At 48.1% G+C, this 24927-nt stretch overlaps 1 pseudogene; it reads right to left on the reverse strand.

The window, feature by feature from the left end:
• Positions 1–474: 474 nt before the first annotated feature.
• LOC119339156 lies at positions 475–2341 on the reverse strand (annotated as a pseudogene).
• Between the last annotated feature and the right edge of the window lie 22586 nt (positions 2342–24927).

A 24927-nucleotide genomic window follows, 5' to 3' on the forward strand; every position in this document is an offset into this window, starting at 1 on the left:
TTCTTCACGGAAAACGATGACCGTTGGTTGGACATATGGCTCGATACCTCGGACGACACCGACGAGTATGATGATGGTGATGATGATAGCGACTTGGAGTAGTTTCTATCTAGTTGCGCCGTAGTTTATCTATGCTTTCGAACTATCTATCTAGTTGCACCGATGTAAAATACTTTTGTATCGTTTTTTATTTATGCAATCTATCTAGTTTTTATTTATCTATGCTTCTGATTTATCTAAAAATAAAATAAAAATATTGTGTGCATGCTGCATTTTTTGCACGCTGCTGGAGCGGCGTGCGCGCTGTATTTTAGCGTAGCTGCTGGAGCCAGCGCTGCGCGCCGCGCCAAACCAGGCGATGGACGCGCGGCAAACCAGTTTTTTGCGCGCGGCGCGTTCGGCGCCTGTTGGAGATGCTCTAAAGTAATCAACATGGTTCACCATTTTGCATACGGCAGTACCAATTTAGTGTTTTTATGCTTCTTCTGACGTTTCCTCACTTTCGCCGTCTAGCTGCTGCCCTTTGACACGCTTCTTGTTCGGCGGCGCCGCCACCCCCGCCGCCGTCGTCTGCCGCTGCTCGCGTGACTTCTTCACCATCTTCTCCATTGCCGGAGTTACGTAAGCCGTCGGCATGCGGCCGCATAAAGTCTGCCGCCGCATAATGGGGGCGCATCTAGCAGTCTGCAGCTGCCTCGTCGCCGCGCGCTGCTGCCTATGCGAGCTCATGCCGGCTAGGAAGCACGCGCGCCCCGTCGTCTCGTACTCCCGCCGGTCTTCCACGCTGGCGATAAGAATTGCAGCTCGTCCTCTAGCTCCTTGCAAATGGCGTCGCCGGCCATCCCCGGCGCCGAACGCTCCACGGCCTCCAGTCGGCCTTGCAGTATCCGTGCGCCCTCGGCATGTTGCCCGCAGTCGGCCGCCTCCCGCGCCGCCGCCATGTCCTCGGTTGCCTCCACGCGGACGCGCTCAGGCTCAACCTCCATGGACGGCTGCACGTCGCTGACCTCAACTGGCCTCTGGACAACGGCATCGTCTCCCGCGACGGCGGCCGCCTGCCCTGTCGCAGCATCTCGGTAAGTGCAACTCGCTTTGAGGCTTTGACCAGCCGGGTGACCTCATCGGCATCCTCGGCCCCTGGCACGTCCAGGAATATGAGGAGCCGCCTCTCCTCGTCGGCATAGAGCTCGCCGACGTCGACCGAGGCAGAACGCCCGCAGGAGTCCACCCGGTTGGCGTAGCGTCCAGATTTGACCGCCCGGACGAGCACGCCGGGATGCAAGCACATCACCGCGATGCGCAACTCCTGGACGACGACCGTGAGGAGCCCGCCGATGCACAGGGCGAACGATTCCTGGACGACCGCCTCGTTCTCGATGAAGGAAAATGTGCCGCCGGTCGCCTCCGCGATGGTGTGCATCGCCGCTGCGTCGTGGTCGGTGCCGAAGCCAAAGGCATGAACCGCCGGTGGCCGGGCTCCGGCGCCCGTGTACGTGAGCGAAGATGGCACGAGGCTGATGTAGTTGGGGGCGGCACCAGTGCCGTGTCTTCTTGGCGCGGTGAACGTGTCCTGCCCGTCGGAGAGAAGGATGATGCTAGCTACGGCGTTCACGTGCTGGCGGTCGCCGAGCACCTGGGCGGCCACGCGGAGCCCCTCGCCGATGTTGGTGGCGCCGTTTGCAGCGAGGGATTCCACGGCGCGCTTCGCCGCAGCCTTCCCCGCGTCAGACATGCGCACGAGGCGGATCAGGCGACTCGCGCTGCTGGAGAAGGACACCACGGAGAGGCGGTCGGCGGATCCAAGGTTGTCGATGACGAACCCCATGGCCTGCTTCAGCAGCGCCAGCTTGCGGCCGGACATGCTGCCGCTGACGCCGAGCACCGTCACGAGGTCCAGCGGCGCGCGCGCCGCCTCGGAGGCGGCCGAAGATGGCGCCCTGGCGTGCACGAGCACCGCGAAGTTTTCGCGGACCGCGGCCCTCGCGACGGCCGGGCACTCGCAGTGCGTCCTGAGGGCAACCGCACCGGCGTTGGTCGCCGCCGCGGTCTGCGCCCCGACGGTCGGCTCGTCGTCATCGTACGTGAGGGGCGCCTGTTGGGACGAGGACGACGGCGACGATGAGGAGAACGGTGGTGCCCCTGCCTGGGCGGGGGCGTTCACGGCCGGCAAGACGGTCCAGGGCGCCTTGCAGAGCGGGCAGGTGTTGTTCCCGTGGGCGACGCTGGCGGAGATGCAGCTGAGGTGGAAGGCGTGGGAGCACTCCGCCGTGAAGCTGGCCTGGCCGCGGACCATGCCGCCGAGGCAGATGGCACACACGTCGGCATCGCCCGTGTCCGCCATGCAGATGCAGCAGCCAGCAGAGGAAGCTTTGGATCTGGTGCACGTACACGGAGGCTAATTGCTATGCCAGGGGCCGGTTTCTTCTCTGGTTGTTAGTTTGTTGGATGATGAAATCGGCGTATATATAGGGTTATACGTTGTAGATATGGAGAATGATTAACGGAATTAGTCCGGAAATTAAGGTGCGTAACCGGCGCGGAAACAAGGCGAAATTTTTCTTTCCATCTGCGCTTCCCGCAGGACGAATCCTTCCTTCTTTTTTTTGTGCCTGGAGAATCGTTCCTTTCCATGCATGTGGTACGTACCAATTTTTTGAACCAGGACTACGTTAAAAACTAGGATTATATCAAAATTACTAATAAGAAATACTCTTTGCAAAGAGCATTCCCACATTTGAGGTCATGAGCGCACTGTATGCGTGCCACTTGTTACAAACTGCGAGTTTTACCTTTTGTTTTATCACTTAAACTTTGCTTCAAATTTTCGAACCGTTTTCATTGTTGGATTCTATGCGTCGGGGTTTTAAAAAAAATGATCCTATGATAGGTTTAGACAAAAAAAATCATTAACAAATTGAATGGAAAAAACCGAATTGGGAGCACGTTTTTTTTCTTTTCGAAGAGGCACAACTGTGCCTCACACAGAAGTAAATCCGTGCCCCCACAAGAAGTAAATCCGTGCTAAAAAACACTTTTTTTTTTCATTTCGAGTAGCACGACCGTGCCTCACGCAAAAGCAAATCCGTATCTTCACCAGAAGTAAATCTGTGCTTCTTGCGGAAGAAAAAAAAACATGTTTGTTTCCTTTTTCGAGGGCACGCTTGCGAAAGTAAATCCGTGCCTCCACGAGAATTAAATCTGTGTCTCCCAGAAGTAAAAAACACGTTTTTTCTCCTTTACGTGGAAGCAAATTCGTGCGCCTACGAGAAGTAAATCCATGCCTCTCGCGGAAGAAAAAAAGGAACCCCCCTCCTTTTCGAGAGGCATGATTGTGCCTCTCGCGGAAGAAAAAAAACAAAACACATTTTTTTTCTTTTTCGTGAGACACGACTATGCCTCTTGCAGAAGCAAATCCGTGTCTCTCGTGGAAGGTGAAGAAAAGGAAAACACATATTTTCCCTTTTCGAGAGGCACGTGCCTCTACGAGAACTAAATCCATGGCTCTCGCCAAGGGGTGTATTTTTTCGCCCAACGTTTTTTTGGTCCAAAATGTAAGAAAAACCAGGGGAAAACCAAAAAGCCAAACTAAATGAAAAAACTTAGAAAGACTGAAAACGCGTACAGAAAAACATAATAGAATTCAGAGGAAGCGTCCAGAGCACGACACGTGGCGGTGCTGAGAGCGCGCCGAGTGGCGTGCTCCCAACCCGCCCAAAGTGACCCTTGCAGGGGCTCTCGAAGGAGAAATCATTGTTCAGTTGCTCTCAAATTATGTACTGATCATTTCTTCGCCAGGCCCAACTGCAAGAGAAGGTCGAGCGGGCACGATCACGAAGATCGTGAACTGAGTGTAACTTACATGTTAGCTTTCTTGTGGTGGAACTAGCCCATTAGGGTTCAAGTCCGAGACTTGACACCGGTATACGCATTTTCTTGGATTTATTTTAGACCTTCGGCCATATTCCTTCAATGGGAGGAGATGTTTCCATCAATTATGAGGTGCCTGTGAGGGTAAGATGTGCATGCATGTGTTTATGGGCGTGTTTGGTTACCGTAGGCTATAGTAGCTGCATTGCATAGCCTTCTCAACCCAGTCTGGCTATGTAAATGCAGCCTCAAATGCACCATCTGCAAGTTGTTTGGTTGCCTGCATGTCCTCTTACCTGCATGGGCTGAACCATACTGCCTGATGTTTGGTTGCCTACATGTTAGTGGACAAACCCAAGGCATGGTGTTTGGTTGTATGCAAGGCCTGGTGTGTGGTAACCTCTTTGGCTAGTTGGTGAGGTTACCAGCACACTTCGACACAACCATGTAGCACACATCATAAGCAGAGCAGAGTATAAACGGAGGATCAACTACTTAAGAGCGTATTCCAGATAAGCAGTACCACACTTCATAACAGTTCAAAGCATAAACCATAAATAGTTCAAAGCAGACTCAATAGTAATTAGAAAGGAGGTGCCTCGGCCCTACTCCTTGGCGGCGAAGGCTTCATCATGCTTCCCGCACTTGTTGACGACCTCAATGCCATCCTCGTCGAAGATGATGACCTTGAGGGTGTCGGGAGTGAGGAGCTTGAACGTCACCATGTAGCCGATCTTGATCTGACGAACGACTGCGTAGGTGGCCCAACCCTGATCCAGGGTCACCCTGCCGTTCGTCAGCTTCACCGTCACCTTCCAGGAGCAGCCGATGTCGTTCCTGAGCTTGAACTCCGTCGGCACCGCGACGAAGTGCTTGGTGAAGTCCAGGGTCATGGGGATGCACTCAAGCTTCGGTGCAAGGATGACCTTGCAGAAGTGAGTTGGGCCATCCTCCTCATGGTAGTGGCCATAGTTGCGGCGCTTGTTGCTGGGGATATCCTCCATGCGCTCGTCGTCGACAAGCTCAGGCGTCTTCGGGTCTTCGTTGGCGGTGGGCGGTGATAACCCATAAGTGTAGGGGGTCAATTGTAGCCTCTTTCGATAAGTAAGAGTGTCAAACCCAACGAGGAGCTAAAGGTAGAACAAATATTCCCTCAAGTTCTATCGACCACCGATACAACTCTACGCACGCTTGACGTTCGCTTTACCTAGAACAAGTATGAAACTAGAAGGACTTTGTAGGTGTTGTTGGATAGGTTTGCAAGATAATAAAGAGCACGTAAATAAAAAGTAGGGGCTGTTTAGATAAAGAACCAATAAATAAATATAGTGAGTGTGGAAAAGTGGTGGTAGGAGTTGTGAAATTGTCCCTAAGCAATTGACTACTTTACTAGACCGATAGCAAGTTTTATGTGGGAGAGGCATAAGCTAACATACTTTCTCTTCTTGGATCATATGCACTTATGATTGGAACTCTAGCAAGCATCCGCAACTACTAAAGATCATTAAGGTAAAACCCAACCATAGCATTAAAGCATCAAGTCCCCTTTATCCCATATGCCACCCCCTTACTCGGGTTTATGCTTCTGTCACTCAAGAAACCCACTAAGAGAATCATGAACATATTGCAACACCCTACATCAGGAATCCCTCACGCTTGCGCGACACGGAGGGCACAATAGGACAGCAACATAACCACAATCAAATTAAACCAATCATAGCAATTCACTAATCACCGATAGGACAACGAAAATCTACTCAGACATCATAGGATGGCAACACATCATTGGATAATAATATGAAGCATAAAGCACCATGTTCAAGTAGAGGGTACAGCGGGTTGCGGGAGAGTGGAACGCTGAATATAGATGGGGGAAGGTGATGGAGATGTTGGTGAAGATGATGGAGGTGTTGGTGTAGATCGCGGTGATGATGATGGCCCCCAACAGCGTTCCGGCGCCACTGGAAGCAAGGGGGAGAGAGCCCCCTTCTTCTTCTTCTTCTTCTTCTTCTTCTTCCTTGACCTTCTCCTTAGATGGGAGAAGGGTTTACCCTCTGGTCCTTGGCTCCCATGGCGTGGGAGGGGCGAGAGCCCCTCCGAGATTGGATCTGTCTCTTTGTCTCTCTCTGTTTCTGCATTTTTGGGTTCTGCCCTTTCACCATTTCTTATATATCCGGAGATCCCTAACTCCGATTGGATTGAAACTTTCGCCCAGTTTTTTCTCCAAAAATTAACTTTCTTACGGCAAAAGAAGAGCGTCAACCGCCTTATGGGGTGCCCACGAGGGTCAGGGGAGCGCCTGCCCCCCTGGGGCGCGCCCTCTGCCTCGTGCCCCCCTCGGGCACCGTCTCACGTTGGTTTTTCTTCTCAAAAATCATAAATATTCCAAAAAAAATCTCCGTCCGTTTTTATCCCGTTTGGACTCCGTTTGATATGGGTTTTCTGCGAAACATAAAACATGCAACAAACAGGAACTGGCACTGGGCACTGGATCAATATGTTAGTCCCAAAAATAGTATAGAAAGTTGCCAAAAGTATATGAAAGTTGAATAATATTGGCATGGAACAATCAAAAATTATAGATACGACAGAGACGTATCAACATCCCCAAGCTTAATTCCTGCTCGTCCTCGAGTAGGTAAATGATAAAAAAGATAATTTTTGATGTGAAATGCTACCTAGCATAATCTTGATCATATGTCTAATCATGGCATGAATATTAAGACACGAGTGATTCAAAGCAATAGTCTATCATTTGACATAAGAGCAATAATACTTCGAGCGTACTAATAAAGCAATCATGTCTTTTCAAAACAACATGGCCAAAGAAAGTTATCCCTACAAAATCATATAGTCTGGCTATGCTCCATCTTCATCACACAAAATATTCAAATCATGCACAACCCCGATGACAAGCCAAGCAATTGTTTCATACTTTTGATGTTCTCAAACCTTTTCAACTTTCACGCAATACATGAGCGTGAGCCATGGATATAACACTATAGGTGGAATATAGTATGATGGTGGAGGTTGTGTGGAGAAGACAAAAAGGGAGAAAGTCTCACATCAACGCGGCTAATCAACAAGCTATGGAGATGCCCATCAATTGATGTCAATGCGAGGAGTAGGGATTGCCATGCAACGGATGCACTAAGAGCTATAAGTGTATGAAAGCTCAAACTGGAATCTAAGTGGGTGTGCATCCAACTTGCTTGCTCATGAAGACCTAGGGCATTTGAGGAAGCCCATCGTCGGAATATACAAGCCAAGTTCTATAATGAAAAATTCCCACTAGTATATGAAAGTGACCGTATAGGAGACTCTCTATATGAAGAACATGGTGCTTCTCTGAAGCACAAGTATGGTAAAAGGATAGTAACATTGCCCCTTTTTCTTTTCTTTTTTTCTTTTTTTTGGGCAGGCTTCTTTGGCCCCTTTTTTATTTAGACTTCTTTGGCCTCTCCTTTTTTTAATATTTTTTTATTTTTTATGCGGCAATGCTCTATAATGATGATCATCACACTTTTATTTACTTACAACTTGATATCTAGAACAAAGATATGACTCTATATGAATGCCTCCGGCGGTGTACCGAGATGTGCAATGATCTAGCATAGCAAAGATATCAAAAAACGGACAAGCCATGAAAACATCATGCTAGCTATCTTACGATCATGCAAAGGCAATATGACAATAAATGCTCAAGTCATGTATATGATGATGATGGAAGTTGCATGGTGTCGGTGTCAAAACCGGCGGATCTCGGGTAGGGGGTCCCGGACTGTGCGTCTAGGCGGATGGTAACAGGAGACAAGGGACACGATGTTTTTACCCAGGTTCGGGCCCTCTCGATGGAGGTAAAACCCTACTCCTGCTTGATTGATATTGATGATATGGGTAGTACAAGAGTAGATCTACCACGAGATCAGAGAGGCTAAACCCTAGAAGCTAGCCTATGGTATGATTGTTGTTCGTCCTATGGACTAAAACCCTCCGGTTTATATAGGCACCAAAGAGGGTTAGGGTTACACAGAGTCAGTTACAATGGTAGGAGATCTACATATTTGTATCGCCAAGCTTGTCTTCCACGCCAAGGAAAGTCCCATCCGGACACGGGACGGGGTCTTCAATCTTGTATCTTCATAGTCCAGGAGTCCGGCCAAAGGCTATAGTCCGGCCATCCGGACACCCCCTAATCCAGGACTCCCTCAGTAGCCCCTGAACCAGGCTTCAATGACGACGAGTCCGACATGCATATTGTCTTCGGCATTGCAAGGCGGGTTCCTCCTCTGAATAATCCATAGAATATTTTGAACACCAGGATAGTGTCCGGCTCTGCAAAATAAGTTCCACATATCACCGTAGAGAGAATAATATTTACACAAGTTCAATCTGCTGACGTATTTCATGGTGTGACATCACACCACGGCCAAGCCTTTATTCGAATCGTTTTTACTGTCTCACCTCAGCACGTTTAGCAAGGCGGTTTCCTTGGCACGTCTTGTCAAAGCAGAGATCGTGTCCCCTTATTCCGGGATTCTCATCAATACGGGCGTGGGTAACCCAATCGTGCCCGTTGACACATCTCCTCTATCAAAGGCGAGTCCCAAACGGTCACGGGGAAGGCTCTTGGTATTCAACCTCTTTATAAAGAGACCAAGGCTCCACTCCTTTCTTTTAATCTCAATCGATTCCGCCCCTCGCCTCGAGTTCCAACACCCAAAGCTCCAGATACAGGCGCTTCGGACCTTCGATGATATCCGGCTCCGACCAGCAAGGCCGGTGGATGCCTTCCTCCATTACGGAAGAAGACGTGCAAAGGCTAAGAGATGCCAGGTATCTAACCGGCGAAATTGTGCATAGGCTGCCTACCCAAGGGCAGGTTATTCCCACTCCCAAGCCTGGTGAAAGCGTGGTGTTCGCGTCTCACTTTCTTCGGGGGCTAAGCTTCCCGACGGACCCCTTCATGAGGGGGCTCATGTTTTATTATGGGTTGGAATTTCACGACTTGGATCCGGAGTCCATCCTCCCCATCTCATCGTTCATTGTCGTATGCGAAGCCTTACTCCGCATTACCCCTCACTTAGGATTGTGGCTCAAGACCTTTAAAGTGGAGACGAAGATGATCAAGGGGCAGCAGGCAGAGTGCAGAGGGGCTGTTATAAGCAGGAATGCTGATGCTCCGTGGCCCGAGGGCTCTTTTCAAGAGGAGCTCAGCCTGTGGCAACAAGAGTGGTTTTATATCACAGCTCCCAGGGGCACCAAATGAGTGGCGCCACCTGCCTTTCGCTTGGGTCCTCCACCATGGCTGGCGTCATGGGTCAATAAAGGACTTGACCAGGGGCCGTCCAAGGACGTGCCCTTGCTGTAGGGCTGCATTCAAGATCTCCTAGAGAGAGAGATCACTCTGGTCGTAGTAGTGCAGGTCATGCTGATTCGCCGCATCCTGCCCTGCAGACGTCGCCCCCTCCGCCTGTGGGAATTTAACCCGGAGGGGCCATGAGCTCTCCAACATTTTATGGGCGTGACGCCCGTGGATATGTACAAGCTTTTCTTCGGATCACAAGCAATGTGTCCGGACTTGACTGAGGACGCAGGTCTGAGCTGCAATCGCCCGGATACTCAAGTAAGTAGCCCTGTACCCGAACACGCTATCCCATATTTCTCATGAATTTGCTCATAAAGAGATGTCCCTTGAACAAGAGTGGATAGCGAAAGCAAAGTTAATCAGGTGTCTGCCCCCCTCCCAGAGACCACGCCAGATCCAGTGTTGACCAGGATGCTGGAGGTTGCACCTTTGGAAGGGGGAAACAAGGAAGCTACCGCCTCCGCGAAGGAGGCTGGCAGGAAAGGAGGGAGCAAGAATCCCTCCATCCCAGGGAAGAAGAGGACCGCCTCTGAAGACCCGGAGACCATGGTCACAAAGCGGGGGAAGAAATCTTCGTCAGAGAGTCCTGCGCCGAGAGATGCCTCGACCGCATTATGCCCCCAAGGGGATCAGCCCTCCACCGAGCCGTAAGTAAAAAGGGGAGTTTTTATTAAAATAAAGGATATCCCTGCCCTATTTCTGATGAAGATAACCGAAGTTTTACCTTGTAGTTCGGATCTCAGCCCTTCTCAGTAGAGCTCATCTTCGGGGGATCTCCGTCCGGAGATGATTGAGAGCGAAACGCCCCCCCCCCTGCCGTACCGTCGTGCAAGGCGGGCGACCCTGAGGTGTCGTCGCAGAGGGTTTCTCCGAGTCAGGCGGAGCCGGAAGGCAGTCATATTTCCCCTCAAAGCCCTCCGCGTCCGGCCTTCGAAAAAGGTAATCGGACGAGTCCGGCACCACCTGGTGTATGGTCGGAGGAGCTGAAGGATCTGCTCGGGCGAGCGTCTATCTCAGAAGATCACCGTGCGTTAATGGGTACGGTGATTGAAAGGGTTTCATCCGCTGAGAGCGGATTGCACGAAGTCGTCAGAAGTTTACTGACAGGCTTTGAGGTACGCAAAATGATGTACCTTCTGACAGTTACACATATACAATGCGCCCTATGTAGATAGTAGCCCCTGAGGCTCGGTGTGTTGTCAAAAAATGACAGCCGCCGAGGATCATAATCCCAGGTATAATATGTCGCCCTTCCTATGTAGGTGGCGAAGGGCCGGTGGCTGGCCGGACTAATGAATATGCCGAACTGAAGCGGCAACTTGACATGGCGGATGCCGATGTCGCGCTTGTCAATAAGCGACTTGATGAGTCACAAGGTATGCAATTTCTCCGCGGACACCTGGTAAGGGAGCTTCATGCCCGTGCCTTACAACAAGTATGCTTGATGCAGATGGTGCCGCTGCCATGGAGAACCTGCGGGCAGAACTCGCCCGAGCCAAGGAGCAGGCCAGAAAGAGTGACGCGGCTGCCTTAAAGGCGGCCGAAGAGCTAAAAGTCGAATAGGCTGCTCATTGCCGAAGCAAGAAGGAAATGGCTGAGATGGCCGTGGAGTTGAAGAATGCTGCCGACCGCTGCAAGCTTCTTGAAAAAGAAGATCGAGCAGTACAAGAGGACCTGAAGAAGGCCGCTATCAAGGCCAAGGATGCTCGCTATGCAACGAGAGCTATGAAGGAGGAGCTGCGTCAGGCCGGAGATATCGCGGCTGGAAAGCCCTTTCTGCTGCGGAGGAAATTCATGGATCCTAAATATGCTCAGTTGGACCGGCTGTGGAGTGCGGAGGATGCTTATCTGGACTTGGCAGCAAGTGCCGCGGACGCGGCCGAACACTTCTGAGATCAAGAGGATCACGAAATGGCAAAGGTTTTTTGGTCGCAGTTCCATAATCCAGAGCGCCCCCTTCCATTAACCGATCGCTTGGCCGAATGGGCGGAGCTGAATAGGTTATCCGGACTTGCCATGAAGGATGCTATGAGTCTTTTGTGGCCGAAGAGGCCTGAGCCGAAGAGTTATTTTGGCTTGGTGCAGCAGTTCCTTGGTGCGGTGCCGCATATCAGTGCAATGAGAAGGTCGACATGCATAGAGGGTGCGCAGATGGCTCTTGCCCGTGTCAAGACATACTGGGCGGAGATGAAGGCCACCGATGTTGCATCCCAAGATTCGGACGGAAGTCGAGTGCCTGTCGAGCACTATTTTCAGGAAGTTCTGCAGGGCGCTCGTTTAATAGAGACGCAGTGCTCGAAGGATATTATGTTCGAATAACATGTATTATTGTGAAACAATGTTTCGATGAAATATAAAAGCTTTTTATACTTGTGCCTTCAAGAATTAAAACACCTCCTGTGCGGCCGTTAATGTATATGTGTATATAACCTGAAAGATGGCTGTCTTCGGCTTCAGCCCCCACGCATATAATGCGGGGGTGTTTGCAAAAGGCGCGTTTTCACACTTTATCCAACGTCTTGGTCCTATAAAGGAGGTGGTAGCGTAGAAAACTAGGCAACCAGACTATAATGCTTTATCACTTTCACTTAGCCATAGGAGTTTCACAGTGGGGCTACTATATAGCCCCTAGGGGCACCGCACTCACCGGAATTCGGGGCACGTATGTGCCTGACCGGGAAACAACCCTTCGTCTATGCGGAGGAATCCTAAAGATTCCGGCGGGTCATCGAGTGGTTGACCAGTCTCACGCTATATCATGATAGTCAGTTTTCAGCTTTCTCTACTGAGGTGCTCGCCTGGACGAACTGGGGCACAATCGCAGTAGTTCTCCTGGTGCCGCGTTAGCCGATAGAGCGGAATGTAAGGCAGCAAAACACAGGAGCCGGGCAAACCCAACATTTGACCAAAGACATGATTCGGAGCTGATGCATATAAGGCCTAACTCGAGACGCCGAACACTCCCTAAGGTATTCGGTCTTTATGAAAACGGGCCAAACAACGCCCCTGGTAATAAGCCCCTGGTGTCCAGGTACGCACAAAATTCTGACGTGGCCCATGCCAAAACGCCAGCCTCCTCCTTGGTTATAGCAAGAAACCAGGAGATGTGTATCAACAAGAGACAGTAAAAAAGGTTTACGCAGGGTCTTAATCTGAAAAGAATCCTTGCAACGGGTCCCTACTGCACGTCTGTGCCTGTGTCTCCATTGTGCCGTATCCTGGACGGGTGTAGCACGGTGTTCATCTGTAAAAGAGAGGAACTTAGTTGAAAAAGATCGTGCGAAAATGTACGTTATATTAAATAAACAAAGTACAATTCAAAAAATGAATAAAATTGAGCTTTATTGTCTCTTGCTGTATATGGCGGAGCCCCTTGTGCGGGGGTATGCGGCTGGTAAGCCCTTGTATGTTTACACCAGACTCGTCTAACCGTGTCCGGGGTCCAAACGACCTGTGTAGGTGCTTGGATAAAGCCGGTTTAGTGTGTGGCTGTCAAGGCAGTCACACAATCTTCTGCGCTCGAGGAACACTCGATATTTCCCTTTAAGGAGATGATGCTTCGCGGACCGGGCATTTTAAGTGTAAGGGATGCATAATGCGGTATTGCGTTAAAGCGGGCGAAAGCTTCGCGTCCCAGGAGTGCTTGGTAGCTACTTGCAAAACGGGCGAGGTGGAAGTTTAACTTTTCGCGGCGGAAGTTGTCGGGTGAGCCGAACACAACTTCTAGCAGTAGAGAGCCCGTACTATGGGCATATGGTCCTGGCATTACCCCTTAAAAGGAAGTGTTGCTATGGCGAACTTTGGCTGGGTCTATCCCCATTTTGCGGATTGTGTCCTGATATAGCAGGTTTAAATCACTACCGCCGTCCATTAGGACTTGTGTAAATTTGAGTCTGTCAATTATTGGATTTAATATCAAGGCAGTCCATCCTGCATTCCGGAGACTTCTAGAGTAATCCTGATGGTCGAAGGTGATTGGTTTTAACAACCAGTGGCGGGACTCCTCTAGGGTAGGCCGCATGGCGCGTACCTCTATGGGCGCCGCTCTATTTTTCCCTTTTGTCACGCGAAGTGAGTTTACTGTTTTACTTCTTGTGGGAAATTCTTTTGTTTTCCGGTGCTCTGCTTGTCGGGATCGTCATCGTCCTCGCTTGGTGTGTCGGGCCCCTTGTGTTCGGTGTTGAGTTTGCCGGACTGCTTGAAGACCCAACAATCACTGTGGGTATGATTTGCAGGCTTCCCGGGGGTACTGTGGATTTGGCATACCTTGTCCAAGATTTTGTTTAAGTTAGATAGCTCATCCCTGTTATCCTTAGGGGGTAGTTTTTTATGATTCTGCCGTAAGCTTTTGAATCCGGGTTGACTGCCGTGCTCTTTGGGCTGTTGCCCTTGGTCCGGCGCTGTTCCTTGCTACGTCGTGGTTTCCCATTTCCACCCCTGGCTTTGGATGTACTTGGGTCACTGATACTGCATTTTGCCAGCCAGCTATCCTCTCCCGCGCAAAAGCGGGTCATGAGTCTTGTTAATGCGGCCATTGTTCTTGCCTTCTCTTGGCCGAGGTGTCTGGCGAGCCATTCGTCTCGGACGTTATGTTTGAAAGCTGCTAAGGCTTCAGCGTCCGGACAGTCGACTATTTGGTTCTTTTTAGTAAGGAATCTGTTCCAGAATTTTCGGGCTGACTCTCCGGGTTGTTGAGTTATGTGACTTAAATCGTCTGCATCCGGAGGTCGGACATAGGTCCCTTGAAAATTTGCCCGAAAGGCATCCTCGAGCTCCTCCCAACTTCCAATGGTGTTTTCGGGGAGGCTTTTGAGCCAATGCCGGGTTGGCCCTTTGAGCTTGAGGGGTAAGTATTTTATGGCGTGGAGATCATCTCCTCTAGCCATGTGTATGTGGAGGATGTAATCCTCAATTCAGACTCCAGGGTCTGTTGTTCGGTCGTATGCCTCTATGTTTACGGGCTTGAATCCCGCTGGAAATTCATAATCCAGAACCTCATCGGTGAAACATAGGGGGTGTGCGGCACCCCTGTATTTAGGTGTACCGTAGTATTCGGATACTTGATGTGTTGCATTGCTTACTAGAGCTTGCTTTCTTGCCCCGTAGATAGATCTAACTGGGCCATCTTTTTGACGCGAATCCGTGTGCGGATCGCGGGCCGGCTTGTGTGCGGCGCTGTTTGCCGCTCTATGTCTGCCATGGGGTCATCTATCCGACCGAGTGGCCTCCTTGTTCTTTGATTGCGGGGGCTCTACGGCCTCCTCATCGAATTCGGGCAGTAGTTTTTGCTTCGGGTAGCTCTTTGTTCGGCGACTATCGCCGTATTTGTCTGCGGTGTTGAGTACTTTGCTCCATCTGATTCTGAGCGCATCTTCTGCTGTTTTGAGCTTCCGCTTTTGCTTTTTCAGGCTACGCGCAGTGGCGACGAGCCTTTTGTGGAGGTTCTTCTGCTCCAGTGACTTGTCCGGCGTGAGATCGCCCGGACTATTATCTTCGCCAGCGACGGGTTGTTTATCCAGATTGTCCTGTTCGGACTTTTGCTCGGTAGCATGTTCGTCGTCCATCGGTTCGCCTTGCTCTATGGCTGGGTCTGTATGGCTACTGTCTTTGTCGAGGCGGGACTTTGAGCGGCGCTTACTGAAGGAAATATGCCCTAGAGGCAATAATAAAGTTATTATTTATTTCCTTATAATCATGATAAATGTTTATTATTCATGCTAGAATTGTATTAACCGGAAACATAATACATGTGTGAATACATATACAAACAAAGTGTCACTAGTATGCCTCTACTTGACTAGCTCGTTAATCAAAGATGGTTCTGTTTCCTGACCATGAACAATGAGTTGTTATTTGATTAACGAGGTCACATCATTAGTAGAATGATCTGATTGACATGACCCATTCCATTAGCTTAGCACCCGATCGTTTAGTATGTTGCTATTGCTTTCTTCATGACTTATACATGTTCCTATGACTATGAGATTATGCAACTCCTGTTTGCCGGAGGAACACTTTGGGTGCTACCAAACGTCACAACGTAACTGGGTGATTATAAAGGAGCATTACAGGTGTCTCCAAAGGTAGATGTTGGGTTGGCGTATTTCGAGATTAGGATTTGTCACTCCGATTGTCGGAGAGGTATCTCTGGGACCTCTCGGTAATGCACATCACATAAGCCTTGCAAGCATTGCAACTAATGAGTTAGTTGCAAGATGATGTATTACGGAACGAGTAAAGAGACTTGCCGGTAACGAGATTGAACTAGGTATTGGATACCGACGATCGAATCTCAGGCAAGTAACATACTGATGACAAAGGGAACAACGTATGTTGTTATGCGGTCTGACCGATAAAGATCTTCGTAGAATATGTAGGAGCCAATATGGGCATCCAGGTCCCGCTATTGGTTATTGACCGGAAACATGTCTCGGTCATGTCTACATTATTCTCGAACCCGTAGGGTCCGCACGCTTAAGGTTACGATGACTGTTACATTATGAGTTTATGCATTTTGATGTACCGAAGGTTGTTCGGAGTCCCGGATGTGATCACGGACATGACGAGGAGTCTCGAAATGGTCGAGACGTAAAGATTGATATATTGGATGACTATATCGGACACCGGAAGGGTTCCGGAAGAGTATCGGATAAAACCGGAGCACCGGGGGGTTACCGGAACCCCCCGGGGGGTTAATGGGCCTTATGGGCCTAAAGTGGAGAAGTCGAAGGGGCTGCCAGGGCAGGCCGCGCGCCCCCTCTCCCCCTGGTCCGAATTGGACTAGGAGGGAGGGGCGGCGCCCCCCTCTTTCCCTCTCTTCTCCACCAATCCTACTTGGACTAGGAAAAGGGGGGAGTCCTACTCCCGGTAGGAGTAGGACTCCTCCTGCGCCACCATAGGGCCGGCCGAACCCCTCCCCCTTGGATCCTTTATATACGGGGGCAGGGGGGCACCCTAGAACACACAAGTTGATCCACGTGATCTGTTCCTTAGCCGTGTGCAGTGCCCCCTGCCACCATATTCGTCGATAATACTGTAGCGGAGTTTAGGCGAAGCCCTGCTGCTGTAGTTCATCAAGATCGTCACCACGCCGTCGTGCTGACGGAACTCTTCCCCGACACTTTGCTGGATCGGAGTCCGGGGATCGTCATCGAGCTGAACGTGTGCTCGAACTCGGAGGTGCCGTAGTTTCGGTGCTTGATCGGTTGGATCGTGAAGACGTACGACTACTTCCTCTACGTCGTGTCATCGCTTTCGCAGTCGGTCTATGTTGGGTACGTAGACAACACTCTCCCCCTCGTTGCTATGCATCACATGATCTTGCGTGTGCGTAGAATTTTTTTTGAAATTACTACGAAACCCAACAGTGGCATCCGAGCCTAGGTTATTTATGTTGATGTTATATGCACGAGTAGAACACAAGTGAGTTGTGGACGATACAAGTCATACTGCCTACCAGCATGTCATACTTTGGTTCGGCGGTATTGTTGGACGAGACGACCCGGGCCAACCTTACGCGTACGCTTACGCGAGACCGGTTCCCTCGACGTGCTTTGCACAGAGATGGCTTGCGGGCGACTGTCTCTCCAACTTTAGTTGAACCAAGTATGGCTACGCCCGGTCCTTGCGAAGGTTAAAACGGAGTCTATTTGACAAACTATCGTTGTGGTTTTGATGCGTAGGTGAGATTGGTTCTTACTTAAGCCCGTAGCAGCCACGTAAAACATGCAACAACAAAGTAGAGGACGTCTAACTTGTTTTTGCAGGGCATGTTGTGATGTGATATGGTCAAGGCATGATGATGAATTTTATTGTATGAGATGATCATGTTTTGTAACCGAGTTATCGGCAACTGGTAGGAGCCATATGGTTGTCGCTTTATTGTATGCAATGCAATCGCGATGTAATGCTTTACTCTATTACTAAACGGTAGTGATAGTCGTGAAAGCATAAGATTGGCGAGACGACAACGATGCTACGATGGAGATCAAGGTGTCGCGCCGGTGACGATGGTGATCATGACGGTGTTTCGGAGATGGAGATCACAGGCACAAGATGATGATGGCCATATCATATCACTTATATTGATTGCATGTGATGTTTATCTTTTATGCATCTTATCCTGCTTTGGTTGACGGTAGCATTATAAGATGATCTCTCACTAAATTATCAAGAAGTGTTCTCCCTGAGTATGCACCGTTGCGAAAGTTCTTCGTGCTGAGACACCACGTGATGATCGGGTGTGATAGGCTCTACGTTCAAATACAACGGGTGCAAAACAGTTGCGCACGCAGAATACTCAGGTTAAACTTGACGAGCCTAGCATATGCAGATATGGCCTCGGAACACGGAGACCGAAAGGTCGAGCGTGAATCATATAGTAGATATGATCAACATAATGATGTTCACCATTGAAAACTACTCCATCTCACGTGATGATCGGACATGGTTTAGTTGATTTGGATCACGTAATCACTTAGAGGATTAGAGGGATGTCTATCTAAGTGGGAGTTCTTTAGTAACATAATTAATTGAACTTAAATTTATCATGAACTTAGTCCCTGTTAGTATCTTGCTTGTTTATGTTGATTGTAGATAAATGGCTCATGCTGTTGTTCCGTTGAATTTTAATGCGTTCCTTGAGAAAGCAAAGTTGAAAGATGATGGTAGCAATTACACGGACTGGGTCCGTAACTTGAGGATTATCCTCATTGCTGCTCAGAAGAATTACGTCCTGGAAGCACCGCTGGGTGCCAGGCCTGCTGCTGGAGCAACACTAGATGTTATGAACGTTTGGCAGAGCAAAGCTGATGACTACTCGATAGTTCAGTGTGCCATGCTTTACGGCTTAGAATCGGGACTTCAACGACGTTTTGAACGTCATGGAGCATATGAGATGTTCCAGGAGTTGAAGTTAATATTTCAAGCAAATGCCCGAATTGAGAGATATGAAGTCTCCAATAAGTTCTATAGCTGCAAGATGGAGGAGAACGGTTCTGTCAGTGAGCATATACTCAAAATGTCTGGGTATAATAATCACTTGATTCAATTGGGAGTTAATCTTCCGGATGATTGCGTCATTGACAGAATTCTCCAATCACTGCCACCAAGCTTCAAGAGCTTCGTGATGAACTATAATATGCAAGGGATGAACAAGACTATTCCCGAGCTCTTCGCAATGCTGAAAGCTGCGGAGGTAGAAATCAAGAAAGAGCATCAAGTGTTGATGGTCAACAAGACCACTAGTTTCAAGAAAAAGGGCAAAGGAAAGAAGAAGGGGAACTTCAAGAAGAACAGCAAGCTAGTTGCTGCTCAAGAGAAGAAACCCAAGTCTGGACCTAAGCCTGAAACTGAGTGCTTCTACTGCAAGCAGACTGGTCACTGGAAGCGGAACTGCCCCAAGTATTTGGCGGATAAGAAGGATGGCAAGGTGAACAAAGGTATATGTGATATACATGTTATTGATATCTACCTTACTAATGCTCGCAGTAGCACCTGGGTATTTGATACTGGTTTTGTTGCTAATATTTGCAACTCGAAACAGGGGCTACGAATTAAGCGAAGATTGGCTAAGGACGAGGTGACGATGCGCGTGGGAAACGGTTCCAAAGTCGATGTGATCGCAGTCGGCACGCTACCTCTACATCTACCTTCGGGATTAATATTAGACCTAAATAATTGTTATTTGGTGCCAGCGTTGAGCATGAACATTATATCTGGATCTTGTTTAATGCGAGACGGTTATTCATTTAAATCAGAGAATAATGGTTGTTCTATTTATATGAGTAATATCTTTTATGGTCATGCACCCTTGAAGAGTGGTCTGTTCTTATTGAATCTCGATAGTAGTAATACACATATTAATAATGTTGAAGCCAAAAGATGCAGAGTTGATAATGAAAGTGCAACTTATTTGTGGCACTGTCGTTTAGGTCATATCGGTATAAAGCGCATGAAGAAACTCCATACTGATGGACTTTTGGAACCACTTGATTATGAATCACTTGGTACTTGCGAACCGTGCCTCATGGGCAAGATGACTAAAACACCGTTCTCCGGTACTATGGAAAGAGCAACAGATTTGTTGGAAATCATACATACCGATGTATGTGGTCCGATGAATATTGAGGCTCGTGGCGGATATCGTTATTTTCTCACCTTCACAGATGATTTAAGCAGATATGGATATATCTACTTAATGAAGCATAAGTCTGAAACATTTGAAAAGTTCAAAGAATTTCAGAGTGAAGTTGAAAATCATTGTAACAAGAAAATAAAGTTTCTACGATCTGATCGTGGAGGAGAATATTTGAGTTACGAGTTTGGTGTACATTTGAAAAACTGTGGAATAGTTTCGCAACTCACGCCACCCGGAACACCACAGCGTAATGGTGTATCCAAACGTCGTAATCGTACTTTACTAGATATGGTACGATCTATGATGTCTCTTACAGATTTACCGCTATCATTTTGGGGTTATTCTTTAGAGACGGCCGCATTCACGTTAAATAGGGCACCATCAAAATCCGTTGAGATGACGCCTTATGAACTGTGGTTTGGCAAGAAACCAAAGTTGTCGTTTCTTAAAGTTTGGGGCTGCGATGCTTATGTGAAAAAGCTTCAACCTGATAAGCTCGAACCCAAATCGGAGAAATGTGTCTTCATAGGATACCCAAAGGAAACTGTTGGGTACACCTTCTATCACAGATCCGAAGGCAAGACATTCGTTGCTAAAAATGGATCCTTTCTAGAGAAGGAGTTTCTCTCGAAAGAAGTGAGTGGGAGGAAAGTAGAACTTGACGAGGTAACTGTACCTGCTCCCTTACTGGAAAGTAGTTCATCACAGAAAACTGTTTCAGTGACACCTACACCAGTTAGTGAGGAAGCCAATGATAATGATCATGAAACTTCAGATCAAGATACTACTGAACCTCGTAGATCAACCAGAGTAAGATCCGCGCCAGAGTGGTACGGTAATCCTGTTCTGGAAGTCATGCTACTAGATCATGATGAACCTACGAACTATGAAGAAGCGATGGTGAGCCCAGATTCCGCAAAGTGGCTTGAAGCCATGAAATCTGAGATGGGATCCATGTATGAGAACAAAGTATGGACTTTGGTTGACTTGCCCGATGATCGGCAAGCAATTGAGAATAAATGGATCTTTAAGAAGAAGACTGACGCTGATGGTAATGTTACTGTCTACAAAGCTCGACTTGTCGCAAAAGGTTTTCGGCAAGTTCAAGGGATTGACTACGATGAGACCTTCTCACCCGTAGCGATGCTTAAGTCCGTTCGAATCATGTTAGCGATTGCCGCATTTTATGATTATGAAATTTGGCAGATGGATGTCAAAACTGCATTCCTGAATGGATTTCTGGAAGGAGAGTTGTATATGATGCAACTGGAAGGTTTTGTCGATCCAAAGGGAGCTAAAAAAGTGTGCAAGCTCTAGCAATCCATTTATGGACTGGTGCAAGCATCTCGGAGTTGGAATAAACACTTTGATAGTGTGATCAAAGCATATGGTTTTATACAGACTTTTGGAGAAGCCTGTATTTACAAGAAAGTGAGTGGGAGCTCTGTAGCATTTCTGATATTATATAAAGATGACATATTATTAATTGGAAATGATATAGAATTTTTGGATAGCATAAAGGGATACTTGAATAAAAGTTTTTCAATGAAAGACCTCGGTGAAGCTGCTTACATATTGGGCATCAAGATCTATAGAGATAGATCAAGACGCTTAATTGGACTTTCACAAAGCACATACCTTGATAAAGTTTTGAAAAAGTTCAAAATGGATCAAGCAAAGAAAGGGTTCTTGCCTGTGTTACAAGGTGTGAAATTGAGTAAGACTCAATGCCCGACCATTGCAGAAGATAGAGAGAATATGAAAGATGTTCCCTATGCATCAGCCATAGGATCTATCATGTATGAAATGCTGTGTACCAGACCTGATGTGTGCCTTGCTATAAGTTTAGCAGGGAGGTACCAAAGTAATCCAGGAGTGGATCACTGGACAGCGGTCAAGAACATCCTGAAATACCTGAAAAGGACTAAGGATATGTTTCTCGTATATGGAGGTGACAAAGAGCTCACCGTAAAAGGTTACGTTGATGCAAGCTTTGACACTGATCCGGACGATTCAATTTCATAAGCACCCATAAAAGCAATGAATTCTTCTATTTGTTCCACATCATAGTAATCATATATACCATTAGCACAAGAAGCTAAGGTTTTATTATCATTGAATTTGCATGAAAAGGGAAGGTGTGGATCCTTCATCCTAGAGCAACAAGTATAATCATATCTCAAGCATAGTTCCCGAGCACAGCAATGCAACATATGAATTTGATCCCATAATAGTTTCCCTTTTTGTGTCAAGCGATAATCCCTAAAGTATTCACATTGATCCAACGTGTCTCCCATAACATAAATGAATGGGGTTTTCTCAGGATTATCAAAGTAGTACATAATATTTTTCACATAACCAGCATCGAGGGTTTTAGGAGGTTCCCCATCTCCATGAGTAGCAAGTACACCTATTTTTTTTTGTATTTCGTGTTCCATATCCATAACTAAAGATAGAGAAAAACTTAGAACAACAAATAAAAATTATTTAGTGATAAAGCAAACAAGCACACATGAGAATATTCACCCCACGCTATACTCCCCGACAACGGCGCCAAAAAAAGGTCTTGATAACCCACAAGTGTAGGCGATCAATTGTAGCCTCTTTCGATAAGTAAGAGTGTCGAACCCAACGAGGATCTAAAGGTAGAACAAATATTCCCTCAAGTTCTATCGACCACCGATACAACTCTACGCACGCTTGACGTTCGCTTTACCTAGAACAAGTATGAAACTAGAAGGACTTTGTAGGTGTTGTTGGATAGGTTTGCAAGATAATAGAGAGCACGTAAATAAAAAGTAGGGGCTGTTTAGATAAAGAAGCAATAAAGTAAATATAGTGAGTGTGGAAAAGTGGTGGTAGGAGTTGTGAAATTGTCCCTAAGCAATTGACTACTTTACTAGACCGATAGCAAGTTTTATGTGGGAGAGGCATAAGCTAACATACTTTCTCTTCTTGGATCATATGCACTTATGATCGGAACTCTAGCAAGAATCCGCAACTACTAAAGATCATTAAGGTAAAACCCAACCATAGCATTAAAGCATCGAGTTCCCTTTATCCCATAAGCCACAACCCCCTTACTCGGGTTTATGCTTTTGTCACTCAAGCAACCCACTATAAGCGAATCATGAACATATTGCAACACCCTACAGCAGGAATCCCTCACGCTTGCGTGACACGGAGGGCACAATAGGACAGCAACATAACCAAAAGCAAATTAAACCAATCATAGCAATTCACCAATCACCGATAGGACAACGAAAATCTACTCAGACATCATAGGATGGCAACACATCATTGGATAATAATATGAAGCATAAAGCACCATGTTCAAGTAGAGGGTACAACGGGTTGCGGGAGAGTGGAACGCTGAATATAGATGGGGGAAGGTGATGGAGATGTTGGTGAAGATGATGGAGGTGTTGGTGTAGATCGCGGTGATGATGATGGCCCCCGGCAGCGTTCCGGCGCCACCGGAAGCAAGGGGGAGAGAGCCCCCCTTCTTCTTCTTGTTCTTCCTTGACCTTCTCCTTAGATGGGAGAAGGGTTTCCCCTCTGGTCCTTGGCTCCCATGGCATGGGAGGGGCGAGAGCCCCTCCGATATTGGATCTGTCTCTTTGTCTCTCTCTCTGTTTTTGCATTTTTGGGTTCTGCCCTTTCACCGTTTCTTATATATCCGGAGATTCGTAACTCCGATTGGATTGAAACTTTCGCCCATATTTTTCTGCAAAAACTAGCTTTCTTGCGGCAAAAGAAGAGCGTCAACTGCCTTACGGGGTGCCCACGAGGGTCAGTTGCGTGCCTGCCCCTCTGGGGCGCCCCCTGCCTCGTGGCCCCCTCGGGCACCGTCTCGCGTTGGTTTTTCTTCCCAAAAATCATAAATATTCCAAAAAAAAATATTTTTCGTCCGTTTTTATTGCTTTTGGACTCCGTTTGATATGGGTTTTCTGCAAAACATAAAACATGCAACAAACAGGAACTGGCACTGGGCACTGGATCAATATGTTAGTCCCAAAAATAGTATAAAAAGTTGCCAAAAGTATATGAAAGTTGAATAATATTGGCATGGAACAATCAAAAATTATAGATACGACGGAGACATATCAGTCGGCAACACAACCTCCTCGGGCATTGGATGAAAGGGATACTTGCCCTTGTTGTCAACGGTCAGGAGCACCTCAGTGCCCATCTCATTGCTCTCCTCGATAATTCAAGGAGTCAGGCATAGCACAGAGTTCATGGCTTATTGAAGAGCATGTAGTTAAAACGGCATGACTGTCACTCTTCCTCCTCTCCATCGTGCCTATATTTACTCACCCTGCCCACCACTATTTACCCACCCCCTCTCTTCTCTCACTATCAATCTTCCTCCTCTCCATCGCAATGAGCTCCAGCTCCAGCTCCAACACCAACCCCTTCCCATGGGGTATTGGCTGGAGGGCCTTCTTCCTCGGGTGGTCGGCTGGTGACCGCACCAAGTTCGAGAACACCATGGAGGTGTGCTTGAACTTTGGCTCCATGGTGAGATGCAGAAAGAATCTACAGGAGCTGAAGACGGTGATTCCTGACCCAGCAAAGGGCGTGATGGCAGTCGACATCATTTGCTGGGCCATGAATCAGGCCATCTCCGATGATGCTAAACAGAGTAAGAAGTGGTCCAAGTACAAGAGCTACTAGGCTCCTGATGACCGTCGTGCCGTAGTGTACTGGGAGAGGGAAATCGTGCCACCGATGGTCATCAGTGGGGAGCCTAAGGAGGAGGAAGAACCGGTGTAGATGCCAGCGAGGGCGCCGGAGCCAGGCCGTCGTACCTGGCAGATCGACCTCAACTCCGCCAAGGACGACGACGACGACGCGCCGCCCCGCACGGCGATGAAGAAGAAGATGAAGGCCAGCCACTCAACCTGCCGCTCCGCATGCTGGTGACGGCGGCCGCGGTTAGCCATTGTCTGTTCTGTACCCCCAATCCCCCAATCCCCCTTCTACTCCAACTGCATCTACCTCTATTCCGATCTTGCATGAACTACTATGAACTCCTATGTACTCATATGAACTAGTATGAACTACTATGAACTGCCATGCTTATCTACCTCTATTCCCCATTCCCCTCTCTGCCGTGGATCGAATCTACCGCCGGATCGAATGCGAAAAAGTAGTGCATGACGAACAGAGAAGTGCTTACTGTCGGTGTCAAAACCAGCTGATCTTAGGTAGGGGGGCCCAAACTATATGTCTGAGGACCGATGGTAACAATGGACAAAGAACACAGTGTTTACCCAGGTTCGGGCCCTCTTAATGGAGGTAAAACCCTACTCATGCTTGATTATAAACGAGGGGTATAGGGGTTACAAGAGTTGATCTACCACGAGATCGTATTGGCTAATCCTAGTTTGGCTAGCTTAGTAATGTTGTGATCCTGCCTTCGATCTTACCCTCCGGTTTATATAGACACCAGAGGGGCTTAGGGTTGTACAAAGTCGGTTTAACAGAAAGGAAATAACATATCCGGACACCTAAACTTGCCATCCATGTATACAGGAGTCCCTACCGG

The sequence above is a fragment of the Triticum dicoccoides genome, chromosome 7B, assembly GCF_002162155.2.
Source record: "Triticum dicoccoides isolate Atlit2015 ecotype Zavitan chromosome 7B, WEW_v2.0, whole genome shotgun sequence".
Lineage (NCBI taxonomy): Eukaryota > Viridiplantae > Streptophyta > Magnoliopsida > Poales > Poaceae > Triticum > Triticum dicoccoides.